Below are 25,208 nucleotides of genomic sequence, written 5' to 3'. Positions count from 1 at the left end.
TAAGGTTTGACTAAACATATTTACGACAAGAAATACATATCTAGAAATACAAAACTAAGACACGGCGCCCCAGTGGTAAACTCATAATATTTATGTGCATGTGCAATCTTGAAGATGAATTGTAGACTGGACTCGATAGTGATAGTTGAAAGACAGAAAAAGAATGGGCACAAAACAAATAACAGATGTTTGAAAGATGAGAAGTAATGAGCAGATCAAGCAAGATATACATAAAATATCAAAAGTAATAGCAATGTGAAATTTTATCTCCTTTGGACATCTCCACCGAATGAACGAGAACTAGCTAATGAAACAAATATTCCTGCAGGCCTATAAAAATAAGTGGACAGTAGCATGGATTACCGAAATAAGGAAATAACTAGAAACAAACAACATTGAAAGAAACGAAAATAACAGAGATTAATTTTTAAGAACGAATTCGAAATTTAAGAGACTTTCAAGGTAGAGGAAATAAGAAATCATGCACAACATGGATAGAAGAAAGGAAAAGATAACATTGGCAGAAGACGAAGAAAGGCTGGAAAAACAGGAAACAACAAAGAAACAAGAGGAATTGCAGCTGTTATGTGATTCTGGTTGATCCACACGAAGTTAGATAATAATATACTGCACGTAACATTCATGATTTCCCGAACCATGGGTAGAAATTATGTTGACAGAATACGATCTTCAACTGAGTATTTGGAGATGAAAAGCCAATGCCCGTAAATTAACTTTTGTAACCGTAGGGTGGTGGTGAGATCGGACAAACAAAACAGGGTTATCTAAAGTGTGTCGAATGTGGAGTTCAGCGCTGTTTGCACTCCACGGCTAGTTGCCAAAAAAAGAGGAACTCGACGACGTGCATCTAACATATGGCGCAGGTGGTGTGTAGAGAGTGAAAAGAATGTACAGGGAAGATTTTACTGCTTACAACGTATGACTGTAAATACAGACTGCAGGTTGAAACGTTTTTAGGAGGTTCGGCAGTCCGTGTTTCTTTGGGTATCGGCCTCTTCAGTTGTCGTCGCGAAGCGTATCGATCAGTTCATTTTGTGAATTTGTATATAGAGTTCTCTTGAATCGTTATAGGTTCCATTTCTAAGTAACAGCCTGTATTCCTGTCACATTCAAATTAGCGATGTACTAAATTATAACGTTTGGTTTTATCACATTGTGGAAACATGGTATTCTAAAAGATTTTTTATTTGATTTCTGTAAACTCAAATATTGCAACAAGTAAAAAAAACTTAAAACGCAAATAAGTTTATTTCAGTTCACATGTATCTCTGCACTTTATTATCTTTGTATATTAATTAGGTATTTCAACAGCGCTGTTGTGTCAATACAAGTCGTAATATGGAGTTGAAAAATTTACAAGCCAGAGTTTGACTAACCCGGTAGCTATGTGACCGAAGATAGAAAATGGAAATAGACTAATTAGCTTATTGAAAGGGGAAGATGAAGTTAATTCATAAAAACAATCAGCACCTTCAGTTCCACCTGCAACATAAAAAAATTGGAAAGTATACAGGATGAAAACGTAATGTGTTCAATGACTGTCGATATTAACGATCCAAAAGATAAGTAAGAGAAACATTGCACTTTCTGTTATGAAATGCCAATTAAAACGTTCAGCATAGCCTTTCTTTTGGCGTAAGTGAAAGTGGAAGTGCATTGTCAAGGAAACAAGAATTCACAGGCATGCACCTGACGTCTGACGCAGTAAGGAACAGATTTACAGAGAAAGTCTTACCGCTTACGACGTTGCACAATTTTAAACAAAATGTTAAACAGTAACCGAATTTCCGCATGACATGTTTTCTCTGAAGTTATTGCTCCGTATTTTACACTGCTTACTTTATCGTCATCGGTAATTGAGTTCAAAAACGACGCTTTAGGAGCTCATTTGGGTGTCCTAATTCTGTATTCATGGACTATATCTTTTGGCTGCTAATTGATAGCATCAAGGAAGTGGGCTGCAGCGTTTAACAGAAAAGCAACTTCACATAATTTTACAATGACTATGATAGTAACGATGATTAATTTTAGGACTGTCACACTTTGTCCAGCTTGTAAATAACAAACCTGAGAGTACGTCTCTAAATTTACATTTAATACATACATACATTAAATCACTGAAAAATGCGCGAAACTCATTCATTTGTTTTCTGATTTGGGAAGGCTCAGTAGAGCAAGCAATGAAAATTGTTCGCACAGGCACTGCACACCAAAACTGGTATACGCTGCTCCCGTTCGGATTCATGCACAAATAAGATTCGGAGAATGCGGAGCTTCATCAACATGGACAGTGTTAAGGCTTACAAACGATGTTGATCAGACATTATGCAATCTAGCACTTCTTACACCAATAATTATTAAATCCTAGGAAGTAGTTAAAGAATATAAAACTACTGAAGTTGTACCTTCGATCCATTCTATATTTCTTTAGAATACAAAACTGGTTCCACTCGGCAAACACAGCAGCTCGTGAAGAACTTCAGGAGTATAACTGGGTGGAGTTATTTGTGGAGCGGAAGATGTCTAGAGGTGGCAACAACCATTCATGGCACACCCGTCTACCAGTGGCACTATTCTTTTTAGTTAGGTACGGAAAAGGTTAAGAAAAATACAACAAGACAGAAAAGAAAATTTCTATTTCACAACTATCCAGAACAGGGCTATTTTGTGAACAATATCAGGGTATTGTTTGAAATGTAACAGCTCCTGTCTCTACCACTACAAATACCACTGTCCTATATGTATATGGAAGACTAAAAGAATATTTTCAAGACTTGAAAACTAATCAGCCCATTGTGGATTAGTGCATTGGTGTGAGGAATGTTAAACATTCTAAAAGACAATTTCATAAGATCCAACTGTTGTCATCTGTTTATAAGTGATTAATTTAGCCTGTGGTTCAGTGATGGAAATGGAACAGTTTACTACGAGGAAAGGAATGTTTTATTTAAAGTACTGTTTGAACATAAAACTTTCGGACACAGTGCAAAAATAATTCTAGTGAATCCTGTACTTAATTCTTATAAAGTGTATTTGCATTCAACGCATATTTGTGAGTTCAAATATAAAGAAAAGTTTCATATAAAGTAAACTTAAGGTGCAGTTTGCACATTTAACTATTCAATACAGTACAAAAATATTTCCTTTGTGTTCTAGCACTTATTTCTCTTAAAATGTTAATTGTGTTTGTATTCAGTGCTTATTTATGTATGTATGTCTTAAAATGTTCATCTGTAATAAATAAAAAAACAGTTAAAGGCAGATCAAAAGGTGGGTACATCAGTAACTGAGCAGAACAGCTAGCCATCTGGCATTCCGTAGAGAAACCTGATGAACTAAGACAAATGCGTATGCAAAAGGTAATTGTAATACGTTTGGATAATGACGGTACACTGCACTCGTTAAAAAATTCCGAGAATCGTATTTGATAGATGAACTCAGAAACAAAGTTAGGAATTGCGTCAGAGGAAATGGTGCCTCTACTTCGAACGGACAGAAGGCCATGGAGAAAATCCTCGTAGTGAACTAGCTGGCAAGTTCTGCAAACGGGCAGCGCGAGAAAACGCAACTGAAAGCTGCAACAGGATCTCTTCTGTGTGATAAAAATAAAATGACGACGCAATGTGAAGGAAAAATGGGAAAGGGAGTGGGTTTAAACTACAAAAGGGCCGTTAGCAAAAGCTTCGACATTGGCTTTCCGCAAAGTTACCACCGTCATGAAATCTTACATCTCGTTAGCCGGGCACAGTAAACTGATGTCTTACTACCATCGGTGCAGACTAGTCCCCAACGCTGTTAGCAGTTGCACAGAGGGGGGCCAAACAGTAGACCTTCTTTTATGGATGTGTCGAGAAGTTAACAACAAGAGATACGCACTGAGGAAGCGTATAACAGAAAAGGGAACCATTTTGCCAGTAGACGAATCAGCTTTAATAAAACTATACGTGAGAGATTTTCACAGATTTTGTAACGTAATGAACTTTCCCAACATGTAAATGGTTGTATTAATTGCCTAAGTAAGAAAAAAACATTGCTCTACCTGAAAACCCTGTATTTTCTGTATTATTGTGAAACATCCCATCAAAAAATGTGAAACGTACTGAAATTTACTGTTATAAAAATAGTTAACTGTACACTTTCAAACGCACAGTTGTAATTCGTTATATTCAGCCATATTCATCACGTACCTCCAGTGTAAATTAGACCCAGACATACGTTGCGGATATTGTAACGGAGCAGGCCGCAAAAAGAATTAAATAAATAAAAATAAAACGGCCGCTCTGCCTCCACTAGCCGCGTGCGGTGTGTTGAAAGCGCAAGTGCGGCATGCAGAATGCGTTATCGACCCGTCGACCTCGGTTACACAACGATTGTACAGAGTCCGATAAGTCGTAGAGGAAAGTGATGGTAGTGGAGTAGGGAGCGGGAGACGTTGGGAGGGGGAGGGAGGGAAGGTTAGTTCTTAAGCAGTGCATTTTTGTAGGATGCTTCTCAAGTCCGTAGGCGGCTCTGGGAACGCGAGTGACGAAGTAAATGACAACTTAGGAGCGAAAACAATATCTCACTAGTCTTGACCAAGATTCACAGAGAATTGTTGCTCTGCAGCGTTGTGAAAGAATCATTTAAGGTTGCAGCCACCCTATTTGCTTCATGTTTATTAGCCAAGGAGAGCCACCATGGTGCTTATGCCACATTTCATACGCAGCTGCTTCCGTTGGTCGACTGAGAATTCCAGCAGGCTACCGCGCTCATGAAATTTCGTACTAAAGCGCTCCATGTTTATCGCCTGCGTCTTCTGATTCCACACGACGCGGAACATTCGAAGTAATGTAGTGGTAATACGGAACGTAACTCTTATTTCTATATAGACCTCGAATGTTGTTTACCTTTCTGTTTACTAAAACGTTGCTGGTTTTGTTAATTTGTCGGCACGTTCGTGGCAGTCCTGTGCCACATCAACTGCAGAGTTTCGTCACCCAGATCCAAGTAGCTCCGCCTTCCGCAAGTGCGATCGAACAGCTGTTAATACGAGAGGCGTTGAATATCTACATCTACATCTACATCGATACTCTGCAAATCACAGTTAAGTGTCTGGCAGAGGGTTCATCGAACCACCTTCACAATTACCTATTATTCCAATCTCCTATAGCACGCGGAAAGAATGAACACCTATATCTCTCCGTACGAGCTCTGATTTCCCTTATTTTATCGTGGTGATCCTTCCGCCCTAAGTAGGTCGGTGTCAACAAAATATTTTCGCATTCGGAGGAGAAAGTTGGTGACTGGAATTTCGTGAGAAGATTCCGTCACAACGAAAAACGCCTTTCTTTTAATGATTTCCAACCCAAATCCTGTGTCATTTCTGTGACACTCTCTCCCATATTTCGCGATAATACAAAATTTTCTGCATTTCTTTGAACTTTTTCGATATACTCCGTCAGTCCTACCTTTTAAGGATCCCACACCGCGCAGCAGTATTCTAAAAGAGGACGGATAAGCGTTGTGTAGGCAGTCTCCTTAGTAGGTCTGTTACATTTTCTATGTGTCCTGCCAATAAAACGCAGCCTTTGGTTAGCCTTCCCCACAACATTTTCGATGTATTCTTTCCAATTTAAGTTGTTCGTAAGAAAACGCCCAGTCCACGCCACACAGCCCCTGCTACCCGTGTAGCCGCCTCCTACGTATAGTGGACGCCTGACCTATTCAGCGGAACCCGAAACCCAACCACCCTTTGGCGCAAGTCGAGGAATCTGCAGCCTACACGGTCGCAGAACCGTCTGAGCCTCTGATTCAGACCCTCCACTCGGCTCTGTACCAGAGGTCCGCAATCGGTCCTGTCGACTATGCTGCAAATGGTCAGCTCTGCTTTCATCTTGCAAGTAAGACTGGCAGCCTTTACCACTTCTGTTAGCCGCACGAAACCAGAGAGATTCTCTTCTGTTCCAAAGTGACGCATTTTTTTATGAAAGCAGGTTGGTTTCATTCAGGATTGCAACCCCTATTTTGCAACATAACCTCGGTTCAGTGAGATCTCTCTACGCCATCTCACTGGGACGGCCTGTATGCCAGCATGGTACCACACTGCTGACAGATGATGGAGCCAACGTCTTATTGCATCAATAATCTCTCCCTCAGCCACGTACTGCTTCCTGCAGAGTACATCCTTCATTGGGCCAACCACATGGAAGTGCGAGATACGGGCTGTAGAACTGACGAGAAGAACAGTCCAATGAAGGTTTGTGAGCTCCTCCCGGGTGTGCAGAATTCTGGGAGACCTCGCGTTGCCATAGAGTAGGAGAAGTTCACTTGCATTTTTGTAGCTACGAACACGCTGATGTCGAAGTTAGCAAAATATACTTCCGAGCTGATTGTTGCACCGCGAGGGAGGACACGAAACAGAATAGCACATTCAGAGTTCCAGGAGAGTGTCACCATAACTTTACCGGCTCAGGGTGCGGCTTTGAACTTTTTCTTTGAAGGAGAGGCGATGTAGTATCACTCGATGGATTGCCTTTTTGTTTCCGGCTCGAAGTGATGAACCCATGTTTCATGGCCTGTGACGGTGTTGACAGAAAACTGTCACGACCAACCCCGTAAGGCGCAAGCAATTCCGCTCAGATGCTCCTTCGTTGCTCTGTACGATCTTCTGTTAGGCAGCTAGGAACCCAGTTGACACAAACCATTTACCCCCTGGTGGACGAATGTGTCAGCAATACCAACAGTGAGGGCCTACCTTGGTAAAGTAAATACGTGTTATAAGGCTCGAAGTGTAGTTGGCCAGCTTCGCCAGTAAAACTTTACTCGATGATTACCATTGCCCACCAAGCGTGTCTTCGTTACGTTCTTATTTTATTTATTTTTATATTTTACAGATATATTTGTGTATGAAGCTATAACGCTTGTGTTTTTGGTATAATAGTAATATAGTTTGTCATTATTCCTCATTCGGTGAGGCCCATGGACGAAACGAGTGCCATGCCGATGGGAGCGAACGTATAGTCACTGTGCATCTAGGTCCGTATACAATTTTCCCCCCTGTTCTTGTGCCCTTCGGTTTGCTTCTGACCTGGGATCCCCTAATTCCATGTGCCTGTGCAGGTTTTCGTAGTTGATTCGTACCTTGCTCATAAAGAATGTATAGATGGTGAGAGACTTTATAGCAAGTGAATATGCTTACAATACCTAAGATCATACTGCCTAGAAAGGTTAAGCCCAGCATACAGGTTTTAATCGCTCGTCACATTGTACCTAAGTCGTGTTATGAACAGCTTTCTGTGTGCATATTCCTGACGTCCTTATATGAATAAAGGTAAATTATAATATGTAGTTTTGTAAGGCGCTAATGGATAATGTCTGTGGCTCAGATGCTTTTACTTTGTAATTGATGTACTTTATAGTGATTGTAGTATGTGCAGGAAATGTATGCGCAAATGTGGGCTTTGCATGGGTATGTGACAAGCAGTTATAGTTAAGTTGTGTTTTAGTAGTAATGAGTGGTTATACCGTGGGACTCTCTCTGCCCTGCTTGGACAGCGCTATCTGGTGGCCGGTTGTGAACCGCTAGAATCACAGCAGGTAAGCCTGCGCGGAATAGGGCAGTGATGATGCCGACCGGTGTTGGGAGAGCAGTGGTAGTTTCATCTGGTGACTTCAGTTTTATATTTTATGGAAAGAACGACCATGAGAGCAGTTTTTTATTATTTTTTATTAGTTGTGACAATGATTTTTATCAGATGGTCTGCCTCATATGCCATGATGTCCATATGGTTTTAATCTACGTTTCAGGTATGTGGTTCTGTAATAATTGTAATTATATAGTTAACTCATGTAAGCCCTCCCTCAAGCCTGTTATGTTATACCTTCACAGATCTGATGATGACACCTTCAGAGTGCTGAAACCGGTCATCTAACAAACGATTGAAGCGATCGTGGCTTTTCAATTATTTTAAAAACAGAGTGATCGCCTCACGACACACTGCAAAATACCAACAGTGATGCCCAGTTGAGCAGCGAAGTGTTGATTACGATCCGCCGATCATCTCGAATGCGAGTGTCCGCACATTCCAACATCGCAGGAGTTACAGCTGTGTGCGGCCGGCCGGCACGAGCGAGATCGGGCAGATCTGCGCTACCTTGTTCCGATGATGACAGTCGAGGCGCCCAACGACTCTCCGTGCTTTTGTTCAGTGCCAGGCAGACATTCTGCAAGCGCCTATGAATATCTGCAATGCTATGGGTTTCCGTTAAAAGAAACTCAGTGACAGTTCTGCGCTTGGAACGCACCTTCGTTGCAGATGTCGTTTTGAAGGCTACTGATAGCGTCGCCACCTGTCGAAACTTCATGATGCTGGAGGGCTGAAGCGGGATTATTCCACGATGTCCCACAATAATTTCAGCATTTTTTCAACGGAAACTGGCCCAAAAAACTGTGTTGCATTACTTATTGATCGCCCCTCGTAGTCGAGCGAGTTCATGACCTCAGTTGCGCAGCTCTTGGGAGGAAGGGACACACGAGAGCCAGACAAGGTCCTAGTGAAGGCCCCTAGGCTGTACACGTGCAGCGTCTGTGAACTCCATCCCGGTCTCATAAAATCCCTATTACTCTAAACACTGATATCGCTTCTAATGGCATACAGCTAACGTTTTACTCTAAAAGGTTCCCTTCATCTTTTGTCGAGATGGTTTATTGTACAAGACTGACCCTGGTGCCCTGTTACAGGATTACCACTCTTCTTCAACTAAGCTAGTGTTCCGTATCTGATGACCTCCAAGTCGACAGGATATTAAGATCTAAATTTCGTTACTTTCGTAGCAAATCATAGTCTAATGCGTTGACTATTGTATCATCTCCTTGGCGTGCACGCAACGCCACATACTGAGATATTACGGCGAAGAGGCGGTACACAATTAGCAACGGTTACATTTATCCTCTATTATCAGTCATTTGGCGTGGCACAAAGAACACAACTAACAACACATCAGTATTGTTTGCTCATCACTAAAGAGCGACATATTATTTACATCAAAGTACTGTCAGGATCCCGAAACACATTAATAATCCCCTCCCCGGCCCTACTTCTCTTCGTAAAATATTTATATATCTGTCACTGTCTTACGAATCTGTGAAAAAGAACGTACCCTTTGCTTAAAAAGCTGGTGATGTGAAGACATTGGAACACTGGAGCACGGTGTAGTATACTGAGGTGACGAAGGTCACGGGATGTCTCCTATTATCGTGTCGGTCCTCCTTTTGCTTGGTTCAGTGCAGCAGCTCATCGTAGCGTGAACTCAACAAGTTGTTGGAAGTCTCCTGCAGAAATATTGAGCCATGGTGCCTCTGTAGCCGTCCACAATTGCGTGAATGTCACCAGTGCAGGTAGGTGCATGTGCACGGAGTTACCTCTCGATTATGTCCCGTAAACGTTCGATGGTATTGATGCTGAGGGGTCCTGATGGCCAAATTATTCATTCGAATTGTCCGGAATGTTCTTCAAACCAATTACGAACAGTTATGGCCTAGTGACATGGAGGATCGTTGTTGGGAACATGAAGTGGATGAATGGCTCCAAGTAGCCGAACATAACCATTTCCAATCAAGGATCGGTTCAGTTGGACCAGAGGACCAAGTCCATTCCTTGTAAACACAACTCACACCCTTATGGAGTAACCACCAGCTTCCACACTGCTTTATTGACATCTTTCGACCTTTAATTTGTGAGCTCTGTGGCACTCGAACCCTACCATCAGCTCTTACAGCTGAAATCGGGACTCATCTGACCTGGCCACGGTTTTCCAGTCGTCTACGGTCCAACCAGTACCATGCCCAGCTCAGGAGAGGCGCTGCAGGCGATGTCGTGCTCTTAGCTAAGCCACTCGTGTCGGTCTTCTGCTGCCATGGGCCATTAATGCCAAATTTTGCCGCAATGTTCTAACAGCTACGTTCCTCGTCCGTCCCACATTGATTTCTGCGATTATTTCACCCAGTGTTTTTTGTCTGTTAGCACTGGCAACTCTGCGCAAACGCTGCTGCCTTTTGTCGTTAAGTGAAGGCCGTCGGCCATTGCGTGGTTAGAGGTAATGCCTTAAATTTGGTATTCTCGGCACGCTCGAGGCACTGTGGATCACGTAGTGTTGAATTCCCTCTAAAGATTTCCGAAATGGAATGTTCCATGCGTGTAGCTTCAACTACCATTCCGCATTCAAAGTATGTGAATTCCCATCCTGCGGCTATAACCACGTTGGTAGCCTGTTCTATGAATCAGCTTAGTGTAATGACAGCTGCACCAGTGCTCTGCCCTTTTATAGCTTGTGTACCCGATACTACCGCTATCTGTATATTTGCATATCGCTATTCCATTACCTTAGTTACCTCAGTGTACTTCATAAGAAACTGCTGCTCATCGTATGATTCAATCTTGTCGTGACTATGAATTCGTACAAGTCGTCGTGGCGGTGGAAAACTGGAAACGAAAAACAAAGTTAAATTAAAACGAGCTGCCGATTATCCAGGTTAAAGCGGAACAGGGACTGCACTTATAACCGCGAAACACGGGCACTTCAAAGCACACAAGCCTTTCTCCTGAATCTGGTGTTTACTGTGTTTACAAAACTCGTTACAAGTCACATCTGGAACCCTACTGCATAACTTACGCGCCGCTCTCCGGAAATTATCAACGTCTTTGCTAAAGTGCACTAAAAACTTCTTGCAAATCTTTCATTTACTTTTAGTTTTCTATCTGGAAAAAAATGGCTCTGAGCACTATGGGACTTAACTTCTTAGGTCATCAGTCCCCTAGAACTTAGAACTACTTAAATTTAACCAACCTAAGAACATCACACACATCCATACCCGAGGCAGGATTCGAACCTGCGACCGTAGCGGTCGCGCGGTTCCAGACTGTAGCGCCTAGAACCGCTCGGCCACCCCGGCTGGCTATCTCGAAATAATCTATCCATAGCATCGAAATTTCTCTACGTTGTTGGAAAAACACGGTCGCGTTTAACTGTCAACTTCCTAATTCATACAACCCGGCTCTAACTTAACAACGTCAAGAACTGTGAAACAGGAGAGTCATTGTCCGTTATCCATTTCAAAAGCGACAGTATTACTGAGATCTGTCGCCGACTGTAGAAGGACAATCAGCGCATTCCTACCGGCGGTGTTTAACAATAGGTTACACTAGTCTCTTGCTTTCAGTCTATTTGTTAGCTGGAATGAAAATACAGTCTAACGCAGTGGTCGTCACACTGCGGCCCGGATAAGGTATTCGTGCAGCCCGCAGTCCTCTGTCGCATTTTATACAAATGTGCGTCTGACGACGAACAACCGACTTGAAAGGCATCAACAGAAGTTAGAGTGTAATATTGTTGCTCGGTAGCAAAAAAAATTTCTTACAGAGACAGTAATATTTTAAGTTGTGCTTAATTTTAATTGACGTTGGTGAACTAGGCTGTGACCGAAGTAAAGTCGACCGCGCACCTCAGTGGCAGAGGGGTAAGTAGCGAGGCTACTGCGGGGCCACAGGGTACGAAAGGGGCAACGCTTCATTGTTTGCCTTCCAGTCCTGACGGCTCACGGCCTTTGCCTCACGCCAATCTGTTGGTAAGGTGTACGTTTCAAACGGAAGTAATATGTACTCATAGATGCACATCTTCAAATGCGTTGAGTATTTGCGTCAACGAATATGAAATTAAATTAAGGCTGCTGTAATACAACGCAATGAGTAGAGAGAAATGAGGTTCAAAATATTTAGTAAACACATCTGATTGTGTCTTATACTCTATAATACATTTAAATATAAGTATAATTAGACCCCAAAAGTCCTCAGTGTAGATCTCTGATCTCAGAGCACGGAGCTTCGATATTCCATCAGATTCTTGTCATCTCCATAGTTTGCCGTGTTGTAATTAGGTAAAAAAGTTCCCATCGGTCTGTAAGTCATAAATAATTCTTTACTTATTTCTGGTTTTGAATTTTATATCAGTATTCTATATAACAGGCAGATGTGGAAGCAGTACCGAAATTTATTTTCATTTTGCTTGCTCGAGACATTTCGTGGCAGCCACGTTGTAATTAGGCAACAAATGGAATACGAGCATCTTTGGCCGATTCGTTCAGATGGCTGCAGTTCGACTCTCAGATAGTACAGAGACCACTGCCGCCCCCCCCCCCCCCTTAGTTCTCATACAGGGATTTCCGGTAACACGAACTTGGTTCGTTGCTAGCTTATCAATTCGTCTTATTGTTGGGTGATTTAATGTCTTCTATATTTATTTTAGTTTCGTCCAAAGCAGAAGCTGATTTCATTGCGGTGTGTTTTCGACTACGGTTGCTTTTGTGTACTGCACTCTTTGAATTACATTGTAAATATGTTGTTCGTATTCTGATTTTTGCTCGCATCTGTAAAAATGGGGCTAAACAATCCTACTTTTGTTTTTCTTTCATATAAAACAGAAGCTGGTTTCGTCCTATAGTGTTCTGTGGATTTATGTATATTTCTTACCGCTAACGCGTCCAGTTGTATGTACTGCCAGATTTAAATGCAATGCAAGTATTTTGCTTTTATTGTACTTTACTTTTGTGTGTAACTGTTTTGCGTCCTTTCTCTCATTTAATGGAGCACTCTAGGTTAGCAGCGTTTCACAGAATTGGTATTCAGCTTAATTACATCTTGTCACAGAATGAATATGTCATTCTGCTTTGAATGGTATTGCTTCTTGACAATGAAAGCAATGCATTTCACATTGCTTTGCAGAGCATGAATGGATGTACTTTGCAGTCGTATGACTACAGCACGTTCCCTTCTAAATGTTAAAAATGCAGCAGTAGTTACGCAAACGTGTTCACAGGTTGTTAACAGGTACAGCAAACAACACTTTTTAGCGGAAATGAGTTTACTAGAATCAGCCTCTCCATTGTCCATTAAACATGAGAGAAAAGGAAAAACGGCTGTGAACAAAAATAATGTTGAATACGATCAATATATACCTACAGTACACTTAAATGGAGCAGTTCGCAGCCGGATTCGTAAGTAATAATAAATAGGCGTTAAGTCCACAGAACACTGTGCGACGACTTCGGCTTCTGTTTCATATGAAGCAAAAATAAATATGTAATCATTTACTTCAGTATTACGGATAGCAGAATACGAACAACGTATTTACAATGCGGTTCATAGAGTGCAGTTGACATAAGAAGGTCGTATACAGAAACCCAGTGCTATGAAATGTGATATCAGGTGATTCCTGGTTTTGAAGTCCCTAAAGCGCAATCATTTCCACATGGTCGAAACTGCAACACTGGGTTTTACAAATAAATAATGTTACAGTCAAAAGGCGACCGCCATGTCATCTACAAAGTTTACATGACTGTGAATCCCAACTACATCATGTTCATCTTTAGTTTTTTTTATTGGAATTTCTCTGTACGCAGTCTGCCAGCAGACTATCAACATTATCATCGAATACTCATATTTCGCAAAGCAGGAATTCAGGAGAGAGGAGGCCCACTGGACTCGCATTCGGGAGGACGACGGTTCAAACCCGCGTCCGGCCATCGTGATTTACGTTTTCCGTGATTTCCCTAAATCGTTTCAGGCAAATGCCGGGATGATTTGTTTGAAAGGGCACAGCCGACTTCCTTCCCCAACCTTCCGTAATCCTGATGGACCGATGACCTCGCTGTTTGGTCTCCTCCCCCAAATCAACAAACCAACCGGGTATCTGTGTTGTCCTTAGCGTAAGTTAGATTAAGTAGTGTGTAAGCCTAGGGACCGATAACCTCAGCAGTTTGGTCCCTTAGAAATTCACACACACACACACTTTTCCTGTTTCAATGAACGTTTGTCCTAAATTTGCTGATGGTCTCAAGTCCTTTCTCAAGTCCTTAGAACAAATCTCCATACACTTGTCAGCCAATAGTAAATCTTTGTCCTGCCTCAAAATATTTATGGAGTGAGAAAACTGCTGATCAAATTTACAAAAATGTCGTAACGTACTCGAGGTTCCAGAATGAGTGTTCAGCAAGTTTTTACACAATTTGCGCTGCGAGACACCTACCGATTTATTTTAAGCTGCCTCAGAAACACAGGACAACTTTTTTCCTGCTGGACTTGGTACCGATGACGTAACAGTTTGGTCCTCTCCTTCGAATCACCCAACCACTCCCCACTGCCTCCCTGCTGGACTTGGTCCGTCTTTCGTGACTGGTATATATTCCCCAATTGTTGAGTTCTCCTCAACCTTCGTTAAGTTCGGTTTGTTCATTTTATGATGAATGAGGTGCAGCGAAACTACCTTCATGAAAACACACCTGGCTATTCTGTAGTGACGATGGGTTGATAGCGCAACCTGTTGTGAGGCGCAGCAGGCTGGACGGGTCCCGTGGACCTTGCCATGTTTGCTGAAACCCAAGTTGCCTTGCTTTAACCACAGTGTTTCAGTACAGATGTACTCTTGTGTCTGCGTTGCAGCAGGCTGAGCTGCGTTAATGGTTGCGGCGAAGATACGGGCAGACAGGCTGGAGGGAGAATTTGTACACCTCTGCTCTATTCAGTTCTTACACTGATTCAGTCAGATCAGATCAGGGCAGGTCAGGTCAGTGCAATACGCTGCTCGCTCTCGCGGCGTAGCGCATTTGTTGTTTACTGTTGCACGATGTGCCTGTTCGCTGCAAGCCTATCCACACACCGGCTTTCTCAACGATTTGGTGACTGTGACTGTCTAATAACTCCCGGCTAGCTCCTTCGTGCCCATAGATGCGGAAAATCCATTCTAGCAGTTATCTGTTTTAGAAGGGGCATTCATAAAAATTTATTTATCTTTTCAAGCTTCCGGTTTTACATTTGACGAGTGCGGTTGCGCTCCAGTCAATGTTTACTTCTTGACTCTTACGATTTACGCTGTCTAAGACCTTTTTACAAGTTGCTTAAATCAATAGTTATTTAGCACGGGTTGCATAGCCTCGTGATCGCAACATTATGTAATAGGTACGTTATTGTTGTTACAGAAATTCTGAAGATGCACTACTAGCGCGAAACGCATCAAATTAAAGACAAATACCTGCGACAGAGACTGCCTTTTTATTTGAAAATTGGATTACTGTTGCTGAACCAGGCTGGAAACGGAGCGGAGAAACGGATTCAGAAACGCCGGTGATTACAATACCCTAAATAAAGATACCAGAAACGTTGTTATATTATTCGAAGGATGATTTCTCCCAATGAAAAATTACGGACCAGTACGAAAAGCCAAACCAACTGTTAACTGCAATACTTGCATATAAGAAAAAGATTGCCAAGCCGATGTGTTAGTTCAAATGGTTGGTTCAAATGGCTCTGAGCACTATGGGACTTAACATATGAGAACTACTTAAACCTAACTAACCTAAGGACTTCACACACATCCATGCCTGCGGCGGGATTCGAACCTGCGACCGTAGCGGTCGCGCGGTTCCAGACTGAAGCGCCTAGGACCGCTCGGCCACAACGGCCGGCAGCCGATGTGTCTCTGGATAAATTGGTGGGATCATTTTCTTAAATTTCAACTAAATGAAAATGCTATAAATATGTTTTCTTAGAAAATGTTACACCCCTTTTAAATTTTGTGAAAAACGTAGTCGTCCTGGAGACCGAAACTGCTGATGCAGCTGATATGTAAAATTTTTTTGCCTTTCAGTATGCTCAACTTTCCCGTTTAGAAATTATTGAAATCATTCGTAACGGAATCGTTTATTGAAAACTTAATGCTCATTGAAACTGACGCCCTGGGTCGTCATCTAATTGCTTTCGCCGATATTGCAGGACCATAGAAGTATACCTACACCTAATACAATTCCTACATCGAACAGTCAATCGAACAACAGGCTTCGTCCCTAACATCTCCCATTGCTCACACAATACTATACTACATGTTTCCGATCGTATTTATAATGGAAAGCAATATGTACCACAGTTTATTAAGCTGTGGTACATATTGCTTTCCATTGTAGACAGGGAGGAATTTCTGCTTTCAAAAGCCGTGTACTCAACACATTGTATTGAATCTGAACGAAGGAAATAGGCGTTGGGGCTATATGTGATACACCAAAGCTAATGAGTAGACGGTGTTAATAATAAGTAATTATTCACTACTGTCGAATTAAATCAGGCGATGCTGAGGGAATTAAATTAGCAAATGATACACTAAAAGTAGCTGAGTTCTGCTGTTTGGGCAGCATAATAACGGATAACGGTTGAAGTAGAGAGGATACAAAATGAAGATTGGCTACAATACAACATTTCTGAAAAAGGGGGATTTGTTAACATAAATATCTGGAAGTCTTTACTGAGCCTATTTCTCTGGAGTGTCGCCTTGAACGGAATAGAGGCGTGGAGTATAAACAGTTCAGAGGAAAAGAGAATAGAAGCTCCTGAAATGTGGTGCTACAGAAGAATACTGAAGGTTAGATGAGCAGATCAGATAACGATTGAAGAGATACTGAATCGAATTATGCAAAAAAAGGAATCTACATATACATCTAGGATCTACATATACATCTACATTTATACTCCGCAAGCCACCCAACGGTGTGTGGCGGAGGGCACTTTACGTGCCACTGCCATTACCTCCCTTTCCTGCTCCAGTCGCGTATGGTTGGCGGGAAGAACGACTGCCGGAAAGCCTCCATGCACGCTCGAATCTCGAATGTTGAGGGATCAAGGGATCGTCAATTTGGTAATTGGAGGAGGTGTAGAAGTTAAAAATCGTTGAGGGAGACCAAGAGATGGATACAGAAAGTAGGTTTAGAAATATTTAAGTTGAAGTAGTTATTCGGAGATGGAGACCCTTGCACAGGGTACAGTAGCTTGGAGAGCTGCATTAAATAAGTCTTCGGACTGAAGACCACAACATCATCAACAGCAACAACAACATGACAACTGATACACTTAGAAGCGATACTACTAGAACAGTTGGTGAAGGTAATTTTTGCCCGCATCTCGTGGTCGTGCGGTAGCGTTCTCGCTTCCCACGCCCGGGTTCCCGGGTTCGATTCCCGGCGGGGTCAGGGATTTTCTCTGCCTTGTGATGGCTGGGTGTTGTGTGCTGTCCTTAGGTTAGTTAGGTTTAAGTAGTTCTAAGTTCTAGGGGACTGATGACCATAGATGTTAAGTCCCATAGTGCTCAGAGCCATTTGAACCATTTTTTTTGAAGGTAATTTACAATGATCGTTTTTTGTGTTACGCAGCTGCCAAAGAGTAAACTTGAGAGCTGATGATGACGTATAAATGTTGATGTAGTCTGCATATCGTCCTGTAGTATTTCTCGACTCGTACAGATTCCTGTTTTACGCCACACAATAGTATCATATTTTCTTGTAGAAACTTTAAGTTGTTCGATTATTTTATAATATCATTTACGTATGGAGTCTTTTGGATGACGTGGTGCTTTTAGATTCGTTTTCCTGATCTCCGATACGGCTCTCATTCTGTCTCAGTTCCGTCCACTTGATTCAGTTTACCTTCTGAATGGACAAATTCCTGGCTACTGTTGTCACTGCTTCTCGTATTTGGGCTTTCTCGGCCCCTTAGTTTGTGGGACTCATGGCTTTTTATTTTTTTTTTCCTTTCGTTCTCCGATATATCTCCTAATCTCCCCTTACCTCTTTACAATAAAAGTTTCGCTTGCATAGAGACCTTCAGGTTTGATCGCTGTGTCGTTTCGCCTGGACTTTGTGTGTGTGAACGTGTACTTCTTGTTGCGGATGTCGTGTATTCCCCGTACGTTCTCTTGAGTTCCTGTAATCGAACCCCCTGTCCTGCTCTAACCCTGGTGGTTGTGTGATCTCAAGTTGAAGTGTCTAATCCTCTTTTTTTGCCTGTATTTCGTGTTCAGTTTCTAAATTTTAAATTTAGTGCAGATGAATTCAGCTTTTTTCCCAAAAGAGATCTGTTGAAGAGCTTTTCAATGCATTCTTTGCGTTCTCTTATTTCTTTGATTGCTGTGATTTGACGGTCTGCTAGAATCGTTAAATCGTCTGCATAAGTTAAGAAAGCTACACTGAAGCGCCAAAGAAACTGGTATAGGCATGCATATTCAAATACAGAGATATGTATACAGGCAGAATACGGCGCGGCGGTCGACAACGCCTATATAAGACAACAAGTGTCTGGCGCAGTTGTGAGATCTGTTACTGGTGCTACGATGGCAAGTTATCAACATTTAAGTAAGTCTGAACGGCGCACCAGCGGTAGGACACAACATCTCCGAGGTAGCGATGAAGTGGGGATTTTCCCGTACGACCATTTCACGAGTGTTCCGTGAATATCAGGAATCCGGTAAAACATCAAATCTCCGACATCGCTGCGGCCGGAAAAAGATCCTGCAAGAACGAACTAAAGACGACTGAAGAGAATCGTAAAAAAGTGACAGAAATGCAATCCTTACACGAAGTGCTGCAAAATCAGTGCTGGGCCATCAACATGTCTCAGTGTGCGAAACATTCAACGAAACACCATCGGTATGGGGTCTCGGAGCAGAAGGCCGACTCGCGCATCCTTAATGACTGCACGACACAAAGCGTTACGCGTCGCTTGTGCCCGTCAACACTGACATTGGACTGTTGATGATTGGAAACACGGTGCCCGCTCGGACGAGTCTCGTTTCAAATTGTATCAAGCGGGTGGACGAGTACGGGTGAACCTCATGTATCCATGGACCCTGCATATCAGCAGAGGACTATTCAAGCTGGTGGAGGCTCTGGAATGGTGTGGGGCGTGTGCAGTTGGAGTGATATGGGACACCTGATAATTGTAGATACGACTCTGACAGGTGACACGTACGTAAGCACCCTGTCTGATTACCTGCATCCATTCATGTCCATTGGGCAATTCCACCAGGACAATGCGACACCCCACGCGTCCAGAATTGCCACAGAGTGGCTCTAGGAACGCTCATCTGAGTTTTAAACACTTCCGATGGCCACCATTATTGGGCATGTCTGGGATGCCTTGCATCGTGCTGTTCAGAAGAGATCTCCACCGCCTCGTACTCTTACGGATTTATGGGCAGCTCTGCAGGATTCATGGTGTCAGTACTACTTCAGACAGTCGAGTCCTTGCCACGTCGCGTTGTGGTACTTCTGCGTGCTCGCCGGGACCCTACACGGTATTACGCAGATGTACCAGTTTCTTCGGCTCTTCGGTATATCTTAATGTCATCTTTTGTATATCCTCCAACTGGATCTGGAGTCGACGGAAAAACTTCTTTCTTCTTTTATATGAAACAAAGGAAGTTCCCTAGAGCCCTACGCGCTTTATATTCTTTTGTGTAGGTGCATGTAAGATCGCCATGTTTGTAGCTTTCAGTTACTTTTGAGTAATAATCTCTTCTATTGAGCTACAATGACTTAAGATTTATTCAGTATGTATCTTATACATCACCGATTATCTGCAAGCTTATTACATGTTTCAGCAGTTTAATTCCACAGAGAAGCGAAAGTTTGTATCTGTGACGATTACGCGTCACCAGAGTGATATCATACACCGATTTCCATCCTTTCTTTTAGAAACTGCAACCTAACGCGTCTGTTATACGAAGTCCTATCAATCGTGTTGTGCACTGTGACACATTTCGTCGGACTGTGCTGCATTTTACCACGGTCTGCCATCGCACAACCTACCGCTCTCCTGCTGCCCTCTCTGCACCTGGTTTCATCACAAAGGGAAAAACAATCGTAACAGCGAGAGGAAGCAGCTTCAGCGGTAGTTTTAATGAAATCGTGTCTCAGCTGCAAACTGCACGTGATCGTCTCCACTCCCGCTGCAGCCTTTGTGATTTACACCACCTCATATCAATTAGTATTCTGAGGCACTGTGCAGTTTAGGATTCCAGCTTTATTTTGATGAGAGTTAAGGAATCAGAATCACAAGTGTCTGTACGTCAAAACACTGAAACCACCATCACATCAACAGCTGTGCCACGATTTTCATATTGAAACGCGATGTCGAAGAACGATTAAGCGTTGCTTGGTGTTTTATTGACTACGGCTGTATGAAAAAGAACAACAAAATAAAAAGAATAGATACATGAATGGTTGATAAAAAATAACAACATACCCATATAAATCTGTTCACTAGCGAATCCGGCAATGTTTCTCAGTTGTTAAATATGTATTGCGACAGGACACCCGTCCTAAACTGCTTCCCTTCCGTCATCTCCTCGCCCTGTCTCTGTCCATCTCTTCTTGCCTCCCTCTCTCATTATTTCCTTCTCCCCCGCCCCCTTCCTCTCTCTCTCTCTCTCTCTCTCTCTGTCCACCTCGTCCTTCCCCCTCTTTCTGACCTTGAATCTTGTTTGTTGTCATTCCAAACAAAATCACACACTGTACGATGACTTGAGAAGTACAGTGAACCTCGTTTATCCTGACAAGGTGAGACCGTTAAGTCATACGGAGAATCGAAAATCAGCATAATAGGAAATCAGAAAAATATAGTGCTATGGATTATATATTGTAAACAAACACCTTATATTTTTTCTCAAATAAATACACGAATTATACATTACTCATACATAAACGTTAGGCAAATATTTCTTTTGAGAGAGATTCGTACATCGTATAGGTGCAACATGATCACGCAGGCGTTTCGCAACAGGAACACTGTGTGTCGAAATATCCACAGACCGAGCGCCAGTTTCGTCATCTGATCCATCATCATTATCGTCTCTGTCTGCAAACAAACAAATGGCTGTAGCTTCGTCATCAGAAATCATTGGCATTTCGCAGCCAGTCATTCACGTCTGTAACACCTACGTCCTAAAATATTTGGAAATGCTTCAACACCAAATTCAGCAGTGATTTTTCCTCGACGATTCTCCTTTATCCAACATTTTGTCCATGGATACTACAAACTTCTTTCTCTTTAATGCCAATACTGTGCTGCGCACCTGTATGTTGACTTGTCAGGCGCCACCTTGCCAGGATATGTTTGTAAGGGTTGGGCGAATTTAATTATACTCATCGTAGATTGTTGCCGCCATTACTTCTGGAGTATCAAATACTGTATCGCTATTGCACTGAAAAATAAATAAAAATATCCCGATGCACCGGACGTATGGATTAATGCAGGTCAGATAAACGAGTTTCCACCGTGCCGCTGTAGATGTAACAATAAAAGCGAACCTAACGCTATTTTACAAAGAGCACATTTCGAAATGTTTGATAAAGCGCTTGTGATCGTAGCAAGCAAGCAACCCCAGAGAACTGTGTAGGACAGGCTATTCGTCCGCTAAAGGGACTGCCTATAAAACACTAGAGCAGTATTCAATGGACCTCTACCGAAGTGTGAAACCCAAATAATGTTTCATTAATAAGGCCTTAGAGCTCTACAGAGCTGATTTTGTGTTTACCAATTGACGATACCACTATGGCTCCTGTATATTAGAACAAGTTATTTTATAAAACAGATCTGAAGGTGGTCATTATAGACTGAAACCGGTAGTATGATTTCAAAAAATCTGTGACCATAGACGTGTAGTAAATGAAATTTATTCCATAAAGAGTATTTGGTGTGCATTGGCTAGCAAGTCAGTCAACTAACAACTCGCGAAGACCTACTCAGAAAAAGTCAAACAAACCGATCGTTCACAGTACGAAATTTACAAGTATTTTTAGCCACATCTGATGGGAATGAAAAAATAAAATATGAGTGAGTGACAATAGCTCCTATATATGCATCTAATCACGTGCCCTGCGCGAATTAGAATGATAAGACACTCGATACGTACTAGTCGAGAAACTGCACTCCGCCATGCACTTCAGGGTAGTTCACGTAATTACGTATTTGAATCATTTTCAAACTGCTGACCACAAGACGTACTGTGACCAAGTGGATGATACATATTTCATATGATTACCACGTATTTGAAGCTGTAGCAGATTGGCCTCGAAGCTCGCCGAAGTATCCAAGCGCAGTGTGATTATTAAATATAAACCTACAGTCTAATTTATATGGGCCTATATGGAATGTGTTTCCAATCAAAAACTTGATTTTTGGAAAAGGTTGAACGTCCAAACATTGTAGATAGCCGTAGGCTTGTACGAAAATGGTTCAAATCGCTCTGAGCACTATGGGACTTAACTTCTTAGGTCATCAGTCCCCTAGAACTTAGAACTAATTAAACCTAACTAACCTAAGGACATCACACACATCCATGCCCGAGGCAGGATTCGAACCTGCGACCTTAGCGGCCACGCGGATCCAGACTGAAGCGCCTTTAACCGCACGGCCACTAGGCTTGTACGGTTCTCGAGCATGAGACGTACAGAAATTGCGTTCTGTAACTTCATTTTTTTAAGGTTTTAAGTACCGTAGTAGTCTTATTTAGCTTAATACTGAAAAATGTCCACACGCTGTGCAATGTGTATACCTAATAGCAACGGAAATTAATTGACCCCTGTACGTTGGAACTTCACATCTAACCCAAACTGCTTTAATTCAGCTAAATCAAAACATAAGTACTCTGTAGATATTGTGGGCAGTTTAACGTTTCTTTTTTTCTAGGGGATTATCACGACATGTTTCTCTGAAAATCATTATTATTGGTTGTTATTGTGTGCACGCACTAATTTATTACAGCTGGATACTGCATCTGATTGCGACCACAGAAATCCTTACAATTAAGCCCTACAACAAAACAAAACAGGGACAAACTGTCCACATTTAATTCTGCAGCTGAGGAATTTGCCGGTTTAACTCCGAACAAGCCGCTATCGTTCCACGCTGAAGTGTACACATCTCCCCCTAGTGACAAAACTCTGAACAAAGCACTAGCAAAAACAGCTGGCTTCGTTGCCAGCAGAGTCGCTGCGCGCAATTCCTAACTCCACGAAGTTGCGGCTCAGGCCGCCAGATGGCGAATTCGTAGCCCGTCCTACAGTGCGCTCTAGTGTCGGAAAATGTCGTGCTTGCAGTAGTGAGTGCAGCCAGCGATACGAGGTGCTGTGCAGTGAATTAATTAATTATAAACTTATTCGGAAATGAATTGCAGTTAAGGAGATTTTGTTTTGCTTGATAGCCATGACGGTTGCTCCTGTCGTCCGCGTATCGACTCTGCTGACAATGCGATAAGTTCCGAGATGCCGTGGTCTTTGCAGTCGGCTCTCAAAATGGCAGCCTTATCGACCCATTTCGCTGTATATGGTAAGTTTTTGCTTCAATTCTTGTTGTTGCACTGATTTTGGGGACGCGTATTGGGAGGTACAATGACTATATTCAACCACTAATACACCGTTGGACATTTTACTTTGATATGTAAGCGCGTTACATAAAAAAATTACGTGCAATGTGCAGTAGCATCACGGAGAGGTCTAGCAGACGACACTAGTTTTTAGTGGTGATTTTTACTGTATGCTAACACTGCCGACATTCAACGGCAACTAAAAATAAAATTTCAGTTCAGTACCCTTCCTCTTTCTAGTTTTTAAGTGTCTTATTTGTGCAAGCACGGAAACTAAGGCGGTGTCGCAATGTAGCTTACGTTAGCCGTATGCACCACACAGACGATGCAGACACTGAGGTAGCCGAAGATTATTGAGCGTCAGCTGGCCGTAATCTTTGTGGGCGTGGTTACACGATAATACTATTTTTAACAATTCTTCCTGTTCACTCATGAAAGTGTTGTTTTTTCTTAGACTTTGTCTTCCGAAATAGTCTCATATTAGTATGAAAGCTATTGGATGTGTAAATTAACACCTTGAAGATTCCTGTTTTGATTTTTTTTTCATACGGAATTAAAGTTTAAAGGAAAACAGGGATCATGACACATGAAGTCTTCCATGGACCTTGTATATGCCATGAACAGTCCAGTAATGATTGTTCCTACGTAAGAAATTCAGGCGTAGGATGATACAACAATAGGTACCCGAAGGTAGACTTCTGACACACTGTTAATGGTTTCGAAAAATTGGACGAATGATAAGTACCTGTTAGTAATCTGGAAGTTGTGTAGACCAGGCACATAAAGGTTACTGTAATTAAAGTTTAACGTGTTCTTTAAATTCTTGAATGACATGTTTTATAACTCTCTCTCTCTCTCTCTCTCTTTCTCTTTCTCTTTCCGTGTCGCAGAGATGGCAGCGTGTATACTTGCCATTTGAAACGGATTATCAAAGCGTATTTTGCAGTTTCCAAGTGAGTAACTTTTAATGTTGAATGGCGGAAATAATTGTTGTACACGGAAATCTAGACCAACAGACGTTAAGGAGCTGTGTGTGCCAGAAGCGTGATTCTCTATTTTTAACTTCGTTGATTCTGAACTAAAATGTCGGTCAGCACCTTTTAATCCGGCGAGCAATAAAGTAGTGTGTAAGTATGAGATGGACTAGTTACGTCGGCACGCGGAATACTTGATCGGGAGCCAGGCAGCGTTGTTCAATAAACGTCTTTACGGGCGCGGCGTCTGCTATGCCTCGACGACCGAATACAGGGGGCGCGCTTCGAGCGGTCAGAAAAAAAAGACCCACACAAAATACACGACGCTGCCGCAAGTTCCTCTCTGAAGGCATATTCCGGTGCGGTGGCTTCTTCGAGCTTTTGATATTTGTTTTTCGTCTTGCTGCGACACTCGTGGGAGGCGTTGCGTTAGAGATCGGCGTGACATGCCGTGTAACGTGCTGTTACCATGTTTGTCAGGCGCCCGGACCACGCAGAACTCGACCTTACCTTTCGTGAAGACGCCTCGCTTTGCGTCACCGTCCTTGCACATTCGAAACGCGCCGCGAACAATGACAAGCTCCCGGCGTGCGCATTTCTGAGACTCGGCAGCTCAAGTTTTACGTGAGCGAAATTCGCGTTGGGGGCGTCGTGTTGACACGGCACGCGCTTCATTTGCGAACGCGGAGATAAAAGGACAGGGCTGTGTTGATGATCTGAAGAACCCTGTGCTGTACCTGTGTCATTTTTGTGATAACTAACACGCAAAATGTTGACTGGACTGCCCTCCTGAGGTTGTGAAGGTAGCAAGGATAAAATACAGTACGTACATCTTATGCAGGAATCAGATCGGAGCTATAAAGACACGCAGGGTATGCAAGGGAAGCAACAATGAGACAAGTTTGTGACCTGTTACCAGTGTTATTCAATCTTTACATTTAGCAGCAAAGGAAATAAAGAGAAATTTAGCGAGGAAAAAAAAGTAAGTTTAAGCTTTGC

General features: G+C 42.4%; 1 protein-coding gene across 4 annotated transcripts in view; it reads left to right on the top strand.

The window, feature by feature from the left end:
• LOC126419906 (tau-tubulin kinase homolog Asator) overlaps positions 1–25,208 on the top strand; it is a 609,233-nt gene that overhangs the window by 334,223 nt on the left and 249,802 nt on the right. Inside the window, exons 1-2 of one of the 4 annotated variants that reach the window (XM_050087186.1) lie at positions 22,896–22,994; positions 23,074–23,198. The exons of the other annotated variants lie outside the window; for them this stretch is intronic. The gene's annotated coding sequence lies outside the window, so the exon portion shown is untranslated. Of the gene's footprint in view, positions 1–22,895; positions 22,995–23,073; positions 23,199–25,208 lie in introns of those variants that run through there. 4 annotated transcript variants of the gene reach the window in all.

This window comes from Schistocerca serialis, chromosome 9, assembly GCF_023864345.2.
Source record: "Schistocerca serialis cubense isolate TAMUIC-IGC-003099 chromosome 9, iqSchSeri2.2, whole genome shotgun sequence".
NCBI classification, from domain to species: Eukaryota; Metazoa; Arthropoda; class Insecta; order Orthoptera; family Acrididae; genus Schistocerca; species Schistocerca serialis.
This window is presented reverse-complemented; position numbering and strand designations above follow the sequence as displayed.